The 17,734-nt window shown below is 34.0% G+C and overlaps 1 protein-coding gene and 1 pseudogene across 3 annotated transcripts in view; both read right to left on the reverse strand.

Moving 5' to 3' along the window:
• Window positions 1-17,734, reverse strand: part of LINGO2 (leucine rich repeat and Ig domain containing 2) — a 1,607,677-nt gene that overhangs the window by 956,065 nt on the left and 633,878 nt on the right. The gene's annotated exons all lie outside the window — the stretch shown is intronic.
• Window positions 8,811-10,228, reverse strand: LOC140506551 (uncharacterized protein CLBA1-like; annotated as a pseudogene).

Raw genomic sequence — 17,734 nt, forward strand, 5'->3', positions numbered from 1 at the left:
GAATTTAAAAATTAAGGGGCTACCTAAAAGCCATGATCAGAAACAGAGTCTAGACATCATCTTTCATGAAATTATCAAGGAAAACACTCTTGGGGAGGGACAAGGTCAAAAGACAGAATAGAAGAAATGGGGGGGCAGGATAGGATGGAGGGAAATATAGTTAGTCTTGCACAACATGACTATTATGGAAGTCATTTGCAAAACTACACAGATATGGCCTATACTGAATTGCTTTTCTTCTCAGTGGGGATGAGTGGGGAGGGAGGAAGGAAGAGAAGTTGGAACCCAAAGTTTTAGGAACAAATGATGAGAATGATTTTGGGGTACAACTGGGAAATAAGTAATACAGGTAATGGGATAGAGAAATTTATCATGCCCTATAGAACAAGAGAGAAGATGGGGATAACAGAAGGGAGGGGTATTAGAAGGGAGGGCACATTGGTGGAAGGAGCAATCAGAATGCATGGTGTTTTTTGGTGGGGAGAGGAGAGATGGGGAGAGAATTGGGAATTCAAAATTTTGTGGAAATGAATGTTGAAAACTTAAAATAAAAAAAAGTATTATCTTTGACTTTTTGAAAGTGAAAAATATTGTGAGTTTCAAAGTTTAAGTACTTGTTTGAGGGGTGGAGTGGACTGCATGTAAAGCTTTTCTTTACATGAAGGAATCAAATCTTAATAAGAAGTAGAGCTAATTCTAACTTGTTTCCACAGTTAAGGAAATGATGGATGATGTTGCTGTAAACATTTAGGAGAAATTTGTGGAACCTTTTGATTGGCACTTAGTTTTTTCTTTTCAATAGTTCTTGGCAGCTTTGTTATATGACTTCTTGCATCATGATGGTCAGGTTTTTTACTTTGTCTTATTGCTATGATTCTTAAATTGACTATGCATTATAACTTTGAGATTCTTTCATTTTGCTTGTATGTATTTAACATCATTGGATTTTGCTTCTCTTCTTCCAGTATATTTATATTCCCAATTAGTTGTTCTTTCATTTTTTTGTTCTGTAAAGACTCACAACTACGAATTCAAGTTTTGGTTGCTTGTTCAATTTAGCCATTCTGACATAATATCTTTTGTGAAGATCATAAACTATTTTTTCACAATATTTTTTCTCCTCTTTTTTGAACCATTCAAAAATATTTTGCTAGAGTTCTATGCTTACTTGATAACCCATGATTTTCTCTTTCTCATCATGTGTTGACTCATTTTCTTTTGTCTTCCATTACATATTTAGATATTGTTTTTACTTATTTAGATGTCTTAGTGTCCATTTGTCCTTCTGTTTTATTATCTTCCCCATTTCTTTGTCTACTTGCATTCAACCTACTTTGATGGCAGATCCTTTCAGGATGTCTCAGCCTCCTCAGAAGTTGGTGAATTCATTTTTTTACCATTCTTGTTCTCTGCCTAATTAACATATAGGGGAACAGATTTGGTCTCAGCTAGATGCCAATTCCCTTTCCTTCAGTTTTGGTGCAGCACACCTTCTCTCTTGAACTCCACTTTGTGTCTACAACTCTGGGTTCAACTACATAGGACAAGATGCCCATATATCCCCTGCTATTCCCCCTTTCTCCCCTTTCTAACCTCCTTTTGCACATTATCTTCCCCTATTTCATTGTAAGCTCCTTTTGAGTAGGGGTTGACTTCCTTTTTTTTTAAATTTATATCCCCAACACCTTGCTCAGTATCCAACAGAGAAGGTCTTTAATAAATGTTTATCAGATTGAATTGAATTGCTATCAGATGACTGAGTATAAAACTGAAAGCAGAAGACTGGATTCCTAAGCTTTTGATCTTTTTGTATCTGTGTGTAGTAACATTTTTCAAATCTGTCACTAGAAAACTGTAAAGAACTATAAAATAATTTGTTCTTGGTGGTAAAGTGATACATATGCAATGATTATGATCTTATGGATGTCATACTAAACTAGGACACAGCAATTCAACTCTATTGGCACCAGAGGTTCCAGATTGCAATCTAGGTAGCTGACCTACCATCTTCTCCTCCCCAAAGTAATAACAAGACCAAAATAAAAGTAATATGTCTGCAGAATGGAATTGAGGCTCTATCTCAGACATATCTAAATTTCCATGGAAGAAAGAAAGTTATTAAACAGTGTAACCGCAGCACAAAATACATGGAAAGAAAGAATGGGGGATAAATCCATCACATTAGTAGTATTCACTGGGAATATTTAGCATCCTGGAGAATTTAATTTGTCCTTAACATTTACATTGATGAGCTTTTTAAAGAACAGGCAAAGAGGCAAGTAAAGTAAGCAAAGAAAGAAAAATGATGTATATGGTGTCAGTGATGTTAATCTAAGGGACTGTTACAGAAAGGGAAAATAAATGTTTCATAATTATAATGACCTAGGTTAGTTTTTTAAAAAAGAGGAAAGAGGCATTAGAGAATACACCTCCATTTGTATGCTTCTTTGCTATACTGAGAAAATATGTAGAAGGACACACACACATATGCGTGTATACATACATGGATATATATGTGCAACACACACACATATATTCACATATACACATGCATATATGTGTATATATGTATACCTATATATGTAGATGCATACATACATTTATGTGTGTGTGTGTGTGTATATATATACATATTTACACATATCAGATTTGATTGGTTAGTCAGTTAGTTCTTCTCAAATGCTTTTCCCCTCTCTCTTTTACAGTCATTCTTAAAGGATGATTCTCACATTTGGGAAGGGGGGAGTAAAATATTGAGTAGTAAAGAAGATATGCAACAAATGACAGCAATAAAGATAAAATTTTTAAGAGACCAAAAGGAATAAAAATATCTAAAGGGTTTAAAAACACCATTTATGATTTCATCAGTACCTGGAAGTGTGCCTGGTTGTTACACTAAATCATAAGCTCATTTATTTTCAAAATTCAATACTAAACCATATTATTCACCATTTTCAGAAATGATTGCGTTCAAGTTTTACTTCTTATACATATTGGCTATGCAGTCTTGGGTAAGTCACTTGAATTCCACTGTCACAGTATTATATACCTAGGATTATAGTAGCAGTGAAGGCACTAATCTATCCTGTCAAAGGCATGCCCTCATCAGATCTTCCAAAATCACTAGACTGGTAAGCAACGATTCAGATTGATAAGCTGTCTTTGATTCTGACTAGTTTTGTTAAGGTGGGTAGGACATAACGTCTATATCTTGGATTTCTTCATCTGAAAAAAAATGAGTATATAGGATTAATGCTTTCTAAAATCTACTCTAGCTCTTCTTTTAGTCTTTATTTCTGTGACCTTTAATTCTTCACTACATTTTCTTAGCCTGAATTCTAAAAATGACAGAATAAGAATCATACTACCAAACTGAGGATGTGACTGTGGAGGGAAAATTATCTAGTTTTACTATCACCATGTAAAAGATGACAGCAATTTCTTGACAATCTCTATGTATTCAATCAACACATTTATTAAACATCTAGTATGTGGAAGACTTTGATCTATCACATGTATTGGACAATGGCCTCATCTTGGAATCAAGAAAAATCGAGTTCAAATTCTGACACTGATGGTAGCAAAACCATTTTATCTTTCAGTACTTCAGACAAATCTCTGAAACCATAAATCACAGAAGACCTGATGATCTGCCTTGATAGTGAGAGGGACTTCCTTAAACGTATGGGAGCACATAAATCTTTCTGTGGGATGAAGATGAAGGAGAGGTCTAGAAAAAGTGTTTTAGGGAAATTTGAGGAAGAATAGAACCTGTAAAAAATGCAGAAACAAACAAACATCTGGTTTGTTATTTTGGAAGGCAGGTTTTGACCTCATTAGGCTTTACATCAATGGACTCTGTTCTGCTTGAAAAGCTAGGTGTTTTAGTCCTCTTGGTTCTAACAGCACTGACAATAGCTTTAAAAATCTGAAGAGTTTTGCTAATCTGTGGTTTTATTGATTTAAATTCCAGAAGTCTCTTGTTCTAGTTCATGCCAATTCTAAATAGATTAACTGACTTAAATTAGAATCAAGACAAAAGTTCAAAGAGGGAACAAAGTATTGTGTAAGCTTATAGTTTTATTACTACACAACCCCAAAGGGTGTTATGATTCTAGAAGCCAAATATAAGGATTCTTTTAAACGGGATCATAGATTTGGAGCTGGATGGTCTATTGGAGATAATTTAGTGACCTCATTTAAGTGTTGAGAAAATCATGTCCCAGAGAATTTTCACTTGGTGAAGTTCACAAAGGCTTTGAACTCAGATCAAAGGGTCACAGATTTAGACCAAGAATGGACCTTAGAGGCCACTGCATACAGAGTCCTAATGTTATAGATTACAAAAATGAAGTACAGAGGTAAAATTGATTTCCCAGAGTCACACATTTAGGAAATAATTGAGGTGAGATTTGAGTCCTGGTCTCATGGACTCTGAATCTGATGTTCTATCCACTGCTTAAAACTGCTTCTTATTCAACATTTCTGTCAAATCTTGGATTTCCTGGAATTTGCTTTGAAAAGTATTTGCCATGATCTTAATTTTCATAAATTCTTAAGAAATACTACTTTGTTAGATATTTTTAACAGAAATTAGAATTTAACATATGTAGGAACAAAATACAAAAATCAAGGGAAATATCAAAAAGAAAATAATTTTAAAAATCATTGCAGTGTAAGAATCTGAAAATATTCATAATACATATAGAAATAAAGTTGGATGCACTCAAAGTCATTTGCTAACACAAATGTCTTTTTTTCCTTCTTCATCACCTAAACTCAATTAGACATAAAAAATGTAAGCAGATCATATTCATCAATTTCATATGAGAAGAAATAGAACTAAAGTATGAAAAACGAATAGGTGAAGTTTTTCTGGGAATATTTCCTTCCAAGAAAAGGAGCTCATTAACCTCAAGAGAATATCTCATTTTTCAGATGGTGGTATGGGGTGTTTTTGAGGAAGGACTTGTATTTCTTTTTGATTTTTCCAAGGATGATCTCCCCAGCAGTCTACTATGCAAAGAATGCAAAGAATCCACATTGTTTAATAGCATGTGTCTATAAAGCTCATTTTTATTGGAAGGGCTCTACAAGCCATGGGACATGGGAAAAAGAGTAATTTCTGATGGCCCAGTGTAGTTGGTGAATCAAGTGTTAAAAACTATCAATAGAACAGCTTTTGTGACAGCACTGTGAGAACTCCAATTGTCTGCACTTAATATTGAAGAACTTTGCATTACTCTAATCCCTGTTCCATGGGCTAATGCAAACAACAGGAGTATAAACTGAAAGTCAGATTTGTTTCGGTCTCATATTTCAGGGACCCTGATATAGTTTTTGTTTTTAAACTTTCCATGTGGATAGTTTTCAATATTGATTTCATTCAATAATGGAGATACTAAAATCAGTTTTACCACAATGCAAGGTAAAGCTAGACTAGCATGTGTGTAGCATTCTTTTATACAAAAGTGTGGGCGGATGCCCAGAGTAAAGGACAGAATCAGGTGAGCTCATTATAGACTTTGAGAAACCAGACCAAATCATTTAGTAGCCAGTGATGACTTTGTCATTAAGATTTAAAGTCACCTTTTAACCTTGGTTAGTCTTAGAAGCTCTCAAAAATAAGCTTTCTCCAATTGTGAAGCAGAACTCACATATTTAAAAGAGTGAATACATTTTTAATCCCAATTTGTCTCTGTTTGACAGCACATCCCAAAGTTCCTACTGACTTCTTGCTGCGTTAGACAATGATCATGGATGTCAAGTTTTGATGGGCACCATGAGAACTCTTCTCTGTAGTCTGTAGTCCATATGGGTATTTCTGATGTGATTGACTGTGACATACAGGCATTTTCCATATAAAGATTAATTGCTTTAGCAATTGCCCATTACTGAATGGTTTAGCTGTGACTGCACAGTTTTAGTTAATACTTTAGGAAGTATTCCCCATGACAATTTGATCATTTTTTTCTTTACATTTTTCAAGAGATATCTTTAGTTTTGGTTTATTTTATTTTGGATGAAACAAAATGTTTGCAGTGTTGACCACTAATATAAACTGAGTCAACAGAATTGCTAAGCTGTTTAAATACATAAAGAATTTAAGCTTAAGTAAAAGAGGTCACAGAGAGACAGCATGGTATATTACATTGAGGGTTGTTCATGTTGTTCTTGTAGTAAGAATTTTCAAGGTTCAAGCCCTATCTCTGACACATTGGCACATTAAATCACTATCTCCTAAGTGCTCCAAATTAGTAGTATCAGACATGCTGCCTACAGGGCTTTTGAGGCCCATGACACTCCCCAGTGGGACCAGAGCCACATTAAAATGTAACTGGAAATGAATTATCAAATTAAAATTACAATATAATAAAACATAGACACCATGAACATATGATTTTCCTTTTTTTAGCATATGATTTTCTAAGTCAATATGTGATTTGTGAGACTATACAAATCACTTAATGCCTCTCAGCCTCAGTTTTTTATCAGTAAAGTGAGGGAAAAAAAACATCTGTTACAGGGTTAATGTGAGAATCAAATGATATAATTTATTTGCATTTTATAAAAATAAATGTAAAATGCTAGCTATTGCTATTTAGTAGCTTCATTATTTGCAAAACGTAGACTGGACTCTACTGTGATCATGCTCCATGAAAACCTTTTCATCAGGAAAATCATCATCCTTCAAGATTTCACCAACTTTGGTACTCACACTTCATCACTACATTAGCTATACTCAGTTCCTCAGATTCAAGGTTTGGAAGGTAGATCAAAGATTTCCCCAAATAGCCATTGAAGGAAGAGGCCTCCCAGACCAACCAACTCTTGATTTTCCACAAACTGCTCTCTTTGGTTTGGAATCCGTCATAACACAATGCCAAGGTACCTTCTTTCACTGCATATCTCGACTTTCCAACTTCCTTTTGAGTAATGTCTTCCCTCATTAGATTGTAAGCCCCTCAAGGCTAGGGTCTGGCTTTATTTATTTATATCATCAACACTTAACTCAATACCTGGTACAAAGTAGGTGTTTAATACCAATGAAATCACAAGACTAGTCTCTAACTCTATCTCCAAAAGTAGTTTTTGAGATCATACATTTAGAGCTAAAAGAAAGGTTGTAGATTGCCTAGTTCTAGTTAAATTCTAGTTAAACAGAGTGATATAAATACTCTGTTGTTCAGAGAGTATAAGTAATTTGCCAAAGGCCACACAGGCAATAGAGATAAAACATAATGTCTAAGAATGTTAATGCAGAGTAGCAGTAGTGGGTGAACCAAAGTATTAGGAAGACCTAAGTTGAAGTTCTACCTTTTATATCCTAGTTGTGTGGTTCTGAGGAAGTTTTTTAACTTCTCAGTGATCTAGGCAATTCTTCACAAGCCTTAAACCAAATGAAGTGATACAAAATATTTTCACATAAGTATTTACACTTAGGAAATGATAGGTACTAGAGAAAAATAACAAGATGGCTACTGTATCTCATTGGAGTCAATATTCTGTCCATTTCTTAGCACCAATATATTTGAGTAAAATTGACAAAAAGAAGAAGCATTGAGAGGATAAAAATGAGAATTTTGAGGATATGTAAAAATAAGCCATGTGAGGAATAGTCAAAAATAGTGGGAATTGTAGCAGACTGTAAAAGAAAAAAATAGGAGGAAGCAATAATAATAATTTTATACACATTATATATAATATATATGTATATATTTATATATGCATTCAAGTAATTTTATTTGTTAAAAAAGACATTGTAGATTTGTTGGCTCTTGCCATTGTGAGCAAGAGTGATTCTTCAGTGGAGACCTGGAGAAAGTTTTCAATTGGATGTTCTACAGAACAAAGTTTAAAATGGAATAAAGCTATTGTCCATGAGTGCTGTTTTGTAAAGGTCAGCAGTTACATAGGAAGATGGCAAATTATCTCTGGTTTAGAGCATAATGCACAGCACTGGATTTTATCCTTAAATAGAAGATTGAGATGTCTCCAGTATTTTTCTGGAAAAAATAAAATAAAAAGAAAATATACTAGGGCAAAACTTAAGTTAGTACTAAGATACTTTGGGGGTGCGGTGTGTGCGACACTTTTAGGTTTTCCTTCATCTCTTAGAATATATGTTAAAACTACTAAGAACACCATGTAACATATTCCAAACAAGTATCATAGAATTTAAGTAGATATCTCTACAGTGACATTATCCTGGATTAGTCATAGAATATCACCTGAAAATAAAGAAAATAACTATGTTGAACAGACTGACATAAATAATTCACATTTTGGAATATCTAGTCACAGCTGGAACCTTTCTTAAGAATGTTTAGTTTTCCTAGTCATCAACAAAAAGTCAATGGATGAGACAAGAAGTTGGGTAACCATCTGAATAATGAGAGTTTTTTTTCTTCAGACATTTGTGGCTTTCAACTCATGATGTTACTGTATAATGAGCACCAAAGGCAAGCTACCAAAGCCTGCATCTCCAATAACTACCTGAGAACAAGGGACTGGCAACTTTGTCAAAGAAATATATGGCATCTCTAAGCTTTATATCGGCAATTCATTCCTTTTCAAGGCTTTCACTAAGTATTTGATGAATAGAAAACTGAAGTTTTTGAAGAAGCCTCCATTTGCTTGCTAGTGGAAACAAAAATATACATTTAAAATTGGAGAGCAAATTCTTCAAAGGAAGTTCTTCAAAACCCATGATTAATTCAAACGCAATGTGTGAGCTGAAGAAAAATACAGCTAAAAATTTGCTTTCTCACCTCGAAGATATCTACAACTTAAAGTTTCTAGCCCCAAATTCATAGTAAAATGTTAGATTTTCCGCAAAAATTAGAAAGAAATGTGTATTTTCCTTGGGAAACATCACTATTAAAATCCATTTTTAGATTATGAGTAGTAAAAAGATTTTCTTCTTTGAATTTGTTACGTTTTGTGTATTTCCACTGGAGTCTTCTTCTTCAAAAAAAAAAATTTTACATACATGGGCTGTTGTGTCAGACAATAGAGGTTCAAGTGCCTTGCAACTATTAAGATTAAAGCCATTTATTTCTATTCAATGTATAGTTTCTTTCAGATCTGAACCTTCCCAACTGTATTGTGAGATCCTGAAAGATTTTTTTGAGCAGCATCTATTCCAAGAACTGGAAATTGTGTTGGCAATGATATTTACTCCAGTGGCATCTTCAAGTAGATGTGCTATGTTCATCTTGGAGAATCCTCCAGAATTTTCAAGACTCAGAGCAAAATCGCTTTTTTTACAGATTTTCAACTAGTATTTTCTTCATTATTTTTTTTAAATGGTGTGTGGTGCAAGCATCCTCTGTCATTTATTGCACTGGTACTTCTTGAAAGACAAGCTTAAAAAATATTCTCAAAGCTGAGATTGGCCTTAATAGATGATACAGCAGCAGTTTCCATCACATTGGTTAAACTGCCAGACTGCAGACAGCCACAATAGATTGTGACACATCCATTTAAATCAGGATGACTTTCATGTGTCCGTGGTGCTGCCCACTGCTCCAGCATTTCCAGGGGTCTCAAAGTGTCAGACCAGTCAGAGCCTCCCTAAAGCCTTCAAAGTCACCCCAAGAACTGTTTTGTTCTATGGAAGTCAAACAGCTACTGTCAGAAATGCCAGACTCCCATGCAACAGTGGGGACAGCAGCATTTTTTGCTTTGCTTCACAATCGTGGCAGAGCAGAGTGGACTATTTTCATCTCCTTATCACAGTCCCTAATCCCAGTTACATAATCCCCATGCATCCCTTTGAAATCTTTCTGACAAAAGTCTGTTCCACTGCCTCCACCTGGTCAATAAGGGAGGCCCCACTTGCAATTGCCTGATCTTGGAGATTTCTTGCTGCTAGGTGCTGGTCCTGCATTTTCAGCAAGAAAAAATCTTCAGGGGAAATTAAAAAGCAAAAAGAAAAACAAACAAAAAACCCAGCTCTGGTACCAAAGAACAATCAGTAGTGCTGAACTTGAGGAGTCATTTACTTCTTCATTTGCTTTGAATGAAAGAGACTGAAGTGAATAGACCAGGTAGTAGATAGAGTGGCTACCTACCTTGAGGAGCCCAGCCTTTCCATTTATGACCTGCCCCAGGGAACTCTTCCAATTTGGCCACAAAGTGTTGCAGGCTGTACTATATCTTCCAGAAGACCAGCATCCTTGGCTAAGGGGAGAACTGTGCAAGAACTGTCTGGGCAGAGCCAGGCTGTGGTGGTGGTGTGTGTGTGGGAAGTGTTGGAATGGACCACTAATGAGCCCAGAGTGGGCCTGCTGCTCCAGAGATGAAGCATGGTGGCCCTGCAACTCCCCAGGCCTGCTGGCTCAACTTTTAAATTTTTGAATGCATCATCATACAATAGAAGAATTAGACAATTTTTTTGTTGTCCTAACAGGCAGAATTGTGTCCAGTGAATGAAGCCAGATTTTCACTTAAAAAAGGGAAGGACTTTCTAAGAGAGCTTTCTAAAATAGAATAGGCAGTCTCCCTTCCTATCACTGAAAATTGTCAAAGGTTGGGTGGCCATCTGGCTGGGATGTGGTGGATGAGATTGATTCCTACACTGGGAGACAGATTGGACCAGATGACCTCAAATGTTCATTCCAATTCTGAGGTTCAATTACTCTATCTCTGAAAGTTGATTATAATAAAAAAGAAAGAAGGGGCACTTTAAAGGTACCATATTGAAGTTGAAGCTCTTACAAAATTGCAAAGGCAAAGTGATGATGGAATTCTAAATTTGGCCTTATTTCCAAATTGAAAAAAAAAACCCTCAAATAAGCCAGCAGCCTCTCCAACAGTCCATTATCTTTCATAATTGTACATGTTATTAAACAGGAGTGGAACAGACTCCATTTCACTTAGCAACAAACAGCTAAAAGAATCATTTGCTGTTTCTAAAATTCACTTCAACTGGGCAGTGGTACAAGTCATCAGCAAACAAAAGTAGTTAGATCCTGGCCAGCTTTCAGAAAAAATAAATAAATAAATGTCAAACTATCACTTTATGAAAGCAAGGTTAAAATATGACATATTTCAATTTCTAATGGAAAATTTAGTTATGCTTTTTATTCTGCCAATGCCATGAAAATATATCTTTGGAATTGAAATTTTAGGCAATAAAAATTCAAAATGCATTTGCCAAATTCTAAAAGACCTGCATTACTTCAAAGCATATTTTAGCAAATTCATTATGCCTTATGATATTGCCCCTAGTATTTCAAGTAACTTGTTAGAGATAGGATCTCTATTATACTGGAGTTCATTACCTAGTGACTTCATGAAATGTATTGCCAATTGCTGAGTTCTATGTCACAAAGGCCCACTATTTAGACTTGTGAAAGCTATGACGATGCATCTCATACCTAAAAAGAGACCATGATTTGAGGAGTGGCGACAAGACAGAGTTGTTTTTCTATTCCTGAAAATTACTTTGGAGTCACAAATATTTTTCATCATTTAAGACACAATAAGGATGATTTCCATGAAACACAGTGCATGTCATCAGCATTGTCAGTCTTTGACTGTTATTTTAAAAAGAAATTTTAAAAAGAAAAGTGGGTGAATTTAACTAACATGGTCCCAGTGGTATGGGAGTCTAGAAGAGAGAAAATGAATTTAGTTGAAATGGTCTAATAAGGCACGTGTGTGTGTGTGTGTATGTGTGTGTGTGTGTGTGTGTGTGTGTGTGTGTGTGTGAGAGAGAGAGAGAGAGAGAGAGAGAGAGAGAGAGAGAGAGAGAGAGAGAGAGAGAGAGAGAGAGAGTTCATCAAAGTACAAAATCTAGTGCCACAGATTGCTAGATTGGCAAGGAGACCAAGATATTGGAAACTAGGATATGCTGATCCAGAGTATGAAGGTAGAGGGGCAAATATTTGGGAGAAGAAAATATAGGAAGAGAGAGGAAAGAAAATAACAACATGCTTAAAGTACAATGGTTCAAATGGTAATGAAGGGGATTGTTAATTGAATGCTTGAGTAGTGGCCAGAAAGGGTGTGTAACTGTAACATAATGCTTATATAGGACAGGACTTTTATATCTCTAGAAATCCAAAGGGTTTGCAAGGAGGGTAGAAGCAGGTTTTGCAAAAATAAGAAGGTTAATAACCCCAAGGGCCTACAGAAGGTAAATATTGTGTTTGTCCTTCATTCTTGAAGAGGACCATGACATCAATATGATGACATGACTTACACTTGACTTTGATTTGAGTGAGGTGGGGATGCACAAGTTCATCAACCTCACTTTCTTCTCCTGAGCCAGCTGAGTCCAGTGGCCTGATATTCATCAGGACTATGGGAGATGGCTCAGGATGCAATGTAAGAACCTTGCCCTTTCAGACTAAGGTCTTATCACATTCTCACTTTTGAGTGATATACATCCATTCAAAGAATAAGCTTCTTTAAGTAAGTACTCAAAGGATGACGCTTTTAGTTAAAAAAAAAAAAATCAAACTGGGAGGTGAAAACTATCAGGGTTCCTGGGGAAAAGAGAAACAATTAGGTACCGATAGATGAAAGGGGAATGGATGACAGGTAGTCCTGGAAAAAAAAAAAGTAATATTTCTAACTTGTATGTAGCTATGGAACTATTGAACAATGTGAAGCACTTTGAGATTCATTTGAGATAGACAGAGAGTCACAAACCTTCAGATACACATGAAAAAGCAAAAAATAAAATAGATTCAGCCTAAAATTATGAGCTTCTCTCATTTATAGTCTAACTAAAATTAATTTTATCAAATGAATAACAAATTATCCTAATATTTATGTTCCCCTTTATATTTTATGCAGATGTTATCACACCAAATATTATTATGAAAAATTTGACCACTGCTTAAGTTGTATTTTTAAAATAAATATATGTTTATTTTCATTTCAAAAATTTAAATTCCAAATTCTCTTTCCCACCCCTTGACCCACTGAGAAGGAAAGCAATATCACACTCACTATACATGTGAAGTCATATAAAACATACTTCCTTATTAACCATGTAGCAAAAAAGCAAGAAAATGAAACAAAAATCAACCTGGACTTAGAGTTTATCAGTTCTCTTTGGAGATGGACAGCATTTTTCACCAGGAGTCCCTTGGAATTGTGGACCATTTGTACTGATCAGAGTTGCTAAATATTTCACATTTGATTGTCATTGCAATATTGTTGTTACTATACACAATGGTCTTCTGGTTTTGCTTACTTCACTTTATATCGATTCATATAACTATCACCATATCTTTTGTCCCCCTGAAGCCATCCATTGTAACATTTCTTACAGCATAATATTCCATCACAGTCATATTCCACAACTACTTCCATTTTTTCTATTACAAATGATTCTACAGAGAATAATATTTAAGAGAAGTACTTACATTAATAAGATTAAGGATGCATTGAGTCCTGAAATATATAAACTAATGCAATGAAGTTATTTTTGCACAAATAATCTTTTCACCTAATCAAGAAAATAATATCTGTAGAATATGATCCCAACATTACTTTTCTAGGTCAAAGGTTAAACATAACTCTCATTTAACTATCTAAGTCTATATTACTTTCCACAAAAGACTGAACTAATTAAAACTCTAGAGGTACAGTGCATATCAGTAGAGTTCTCTATAGTCCTTCCATAATTTTATTGCCTGTAACTATATTTGCAAAACTAATGGGTATAAGAGAATATTGCAAAGGAATTTTTTATTTGCACTTCTGGAATTATTAAAATTAGAACACTTTCCACATGAATAATTATAATTTGGAGTCATAGTATTACTTACACTGTAGTTAAATTGAGTTGTGTTAACATGCAGTATTTTATGTCAGAAATAAGAGGTAATGCCAGACAGGAAAAGTGTGTGGACTTAGAAATTAGATTTTTGATGGATAAAACCCCTTTTCCCTTCTAACTCACCCTTTAATCTTCAGTTGATGAAATGGATATTTCATCAGCTGTGTTTCAGAGGGCCACACCACATGATTACTCCTATGAGAATTAGCCCAGTAAAACTATTACAATCTTTTAAATTCAATTTTAAAATTCTGACATTAAGCAGATATCTTAATCTGTGTGGTTTAGATAAAGATGAAATTTATCAGAAATCTATTATATGCAGGTTAGTAATCTACCAGCTTAAAATAAAAGGAGCACAAAACCCCTGGCCTCAAGGAGCTTATGCCATACTACAGATGGTTATAGATAATGATGTTTATTCATTCATTCATCTATCTACATACTCAATAATTATGTGTTGTTTATTAGAGGTTTTTGTTAGACACTGAAGGAAAGAAAATGTAAGAAATGGTCTCTTTCCTCCTTGAACTGAAAATCTACTGAGCCACAAATGCATAAAATAATTAAGCAACATTATAAAATTATTTCAGATTTAATGCCAGATAGAAAAGATTATCTATAGAAATCTAGAGAATGGAAAATATATTGTTCACCACAATAACAGGGGTAAATTTAGGCTTGAGATGGGCAAAAGTAGAATTTGAAAATCAGGAATGTCTCCTATTATGAAGCAAATACTATAAATATTTCAAAGCTGGATATGGGGGTAATTGGGAGACAGTGCAGTAAAGAATTAATTGAAAAGAAGAATTCATATTTAGCAATAATTGGAAATGAGGTTATCTGGAGAAAATGATATGACAATAATATCATAGTAGTAGAGTTTGGAGATAGTTCATGAATATTTAAAAAAAACAGAATCAATAGATTATTTCAAATATATAAATACAAAATATCAGGGAATTTTTCAAAACTGAAAAATCATCAGAGACCTTTTAATCTCTCAAAGTCCAGAGAATTAGTTATTGATTATCTCATTCCTAAAAGTAAATTATTTCATACTTGGAGGTGTGAAATACTTGATGAATTAGTGAGGATAGTTGGAATCAACATTAAAGAAAAATAAACAACAAGTTTCTGTTTATTATCTTAGTAACCTTTAAAATTCAATGAAGAGGAAAAATATACTAAGAATTTCTTATTGTTTGAAGATTAGTAGCCAGTCAGTACTTTTGACAAAGGAATCTTTTGGTCATTCTCCAAATAATAAATAGTAATAAAAAAACTAAAACAAAACAAAAATATAAAGATGAAATGAAAATTTTCAAAGAAAAAAATTGCTATCAATAGTCACAAGGAAAAAAATTCCAAGTCACTTGTAATTAGAGAGATGAAAATTAAAGTGACCTAAAGTTTCCCCTTCATACCCAATCAACTGGCAAAGTTAATCAAAAAAATTTATATATGATAGAAAGATTGCAGGAAAATAGGCACATTTACCCATTATTGGTAGAACTGTGAAATATTCCAACCTGTCTGTAAAGCAATTAGTAATTCTGATACAAAAAGTTCTGAACCATAAACACCTTTTGACCCAGTGATAACTCTAACAGATTTATAACTGTAAGAGCTCAAACAAAGAGGGAGAGAATTCATATGTGACAACACACTTATATAAGTTGTTTTTGCAATGGGAAGGTATTGGAAATTAAAGGGATAGCTCTTAATTGCAGAATGATAAAACAGATTATAGCATATGAATGTGATGAAATAGTAGTGCACTATGAAATGATTAAGAAAATGGTTTCAAAGAAATCTAAGAAGACTTTTCCAAATGATGTAGAATGAATTGAGCAGAACCAGGAGAACAGTTTGCATAAGAACAACATTATAAAGTCAAATAACCTTGAAAGACAAGAAATATGATTGACTCATTAGACACCTAATATCCCAGTAGTAGGTTCCCCTTCTTAAAGCACTACTTTGAGTCAAACATAAACACACACACACACACACACACACACACACACACATTCCAATAAAGAATTATCACATTCCCCTTCTCACAGAGAGGAATTGAAATAAAAATTTATAATGAAATATATATTTTGGCCAAAGCCAACATGAAGAATACTTTGAAGTACAGGTACAGGTTAAAAATTGATTTATTCCTGAAAAAGGTACATCCCTAAAAATACTCAAGATAAATGAAGATATCTAAATTTGTAATATCCCACATCATATGTGTGATTAGTGAGTTTTTATTTATTTTAGTTATTTTTCACTCACTGCCTTGCGTGAGTGTGTGTGCATGTGTGTGTCTGTGTGTGTGTGTGTGTCTGTGTGTGTGTGTGTGTGTGTGTGTGTGTGTGTGTATTTCCAAGTATTTACTAAAATGGGTAACTGAAAGACTTGGAAAGGGAAGTGAAACTAAAACTTCCTTCTTAGGGTAGAAAATAAATTTCAAAATTCCCTACAATAAAAATGTTTGCTTTTCCAAAAGAGATATATATGATTATGGTTAAAAGTGGTATCGATACCATAGGGAATTTTCTGACTTGATTCCTGTATAATTAAAACCATTTGTCCTTCACTATGGTCATAGCTGTTTTATTCACATTCCCAGGAATGAAAAAAAGTATTATTAGGTATAATTGTATATAATTTTTCTCTTCTTGCCTCCATTTTTAGTAAACTGCCTAAATACCAAATAAAGAGAAAAGCATATCAAAAGAATGGTAAATTGAGACTGGTATTCCACATATCTGACAAAGGGAACTATTGTAATCAACAAAAGTGTTCAATCATCTCAATTCTAATTTGGGCAAGTTACTTAACCTCTCAGTGCCTCCATTTCATAATGTGTAAAAAGAGGAGATGGACTAGATACATCTTAGGTCTTTCTTTCTTGTGATCTATAACCTTATGATACACCATGCTAGCAATTAATGACCATTTATCTAGACCAAATTTCAGTCTTCAAATTTCTTGCTCTGTGACGCTCGACATATCATAACAACTCAGACCTTTAGTTTCCTCACTTGCAAATTAAGGATAAAAATATGTTTACTACTTATTTCACAGTTTTGTTATCAAGAAAGCACTTGTTAGATCTCAAAGCACTATTAAACATCAAACTCAGAACAAAAATTTGGGACCCTAGCAATAAGCATGAAGAAAATTAAGGTAAAGGGAAGTATGAAATTCATCTCTCTTACATTAACAAGACATCTTGGAAGTCAAATTATTCTTTATTCATTCAGTATTGCTAACAGAATAAAAAGAACATTTCATATTTTGGGGATATAATGAATATTTTCCAAAACAATAAACTCTAGCCTATTTAATAGCTCACTAATTCTTATAGCTTTCCTCCAAGTAAAGCACCCACTTTATTACATTTCTTCTCTATCCTCCATAAAAGCAACTGTTTGAAAAATTAAAAAGTTAGATGGTGCTCAAATTCTCCACAATGGAAAATTTGAATTTATAAGTATGATTATCACCTTTCAAATGTTAAGCATTCCATTTTTTTAATGTTCTGATTCAGAAAAAAAATACACAGGTCTCTAGCAGTATAAATCTAGATGCAATAATTAGTCAGAGCCATTCATCATCTTCATAAGAGAAAGTTATTGCACCGCTGATCCTGAACCACAAATGATTATACATTTTCACAAACTGTTCTTATCTTTCAAAAGTCCTCATGCTCCCACAACTCTTAATGCCTCAATTCAAATCCTTTTCCATCTTTTAAAGTACCACTGAAATGGCATTTCTTCCACAGGACTTTTTTTCTGGTGCAATTCTCATAGTGCTCTTTGTGTCTCTTTTATGCACTCATCATATATTATTGCATATATTATTTTATGCAATCATCATATATTATTTTCTATTAGTATTATTTCTATGTTTCTATTAGTATTGTTT

This window comes from Notamacropus eugenii, chromosome 1, assembly GCF_028372415.1.
Source record: "Notamacropus eugenii isolate mMacEug1 chromosome 1, mMacEug1.pri_v2, whole genome shotgun sequence".
Classification (NCBI taxonomy): Eukaryota; Metazoa; Chordata; class Mammalia; order Diprotodontia; family Macropodidae; genus Notamacropus; species Notamacropus eugenii.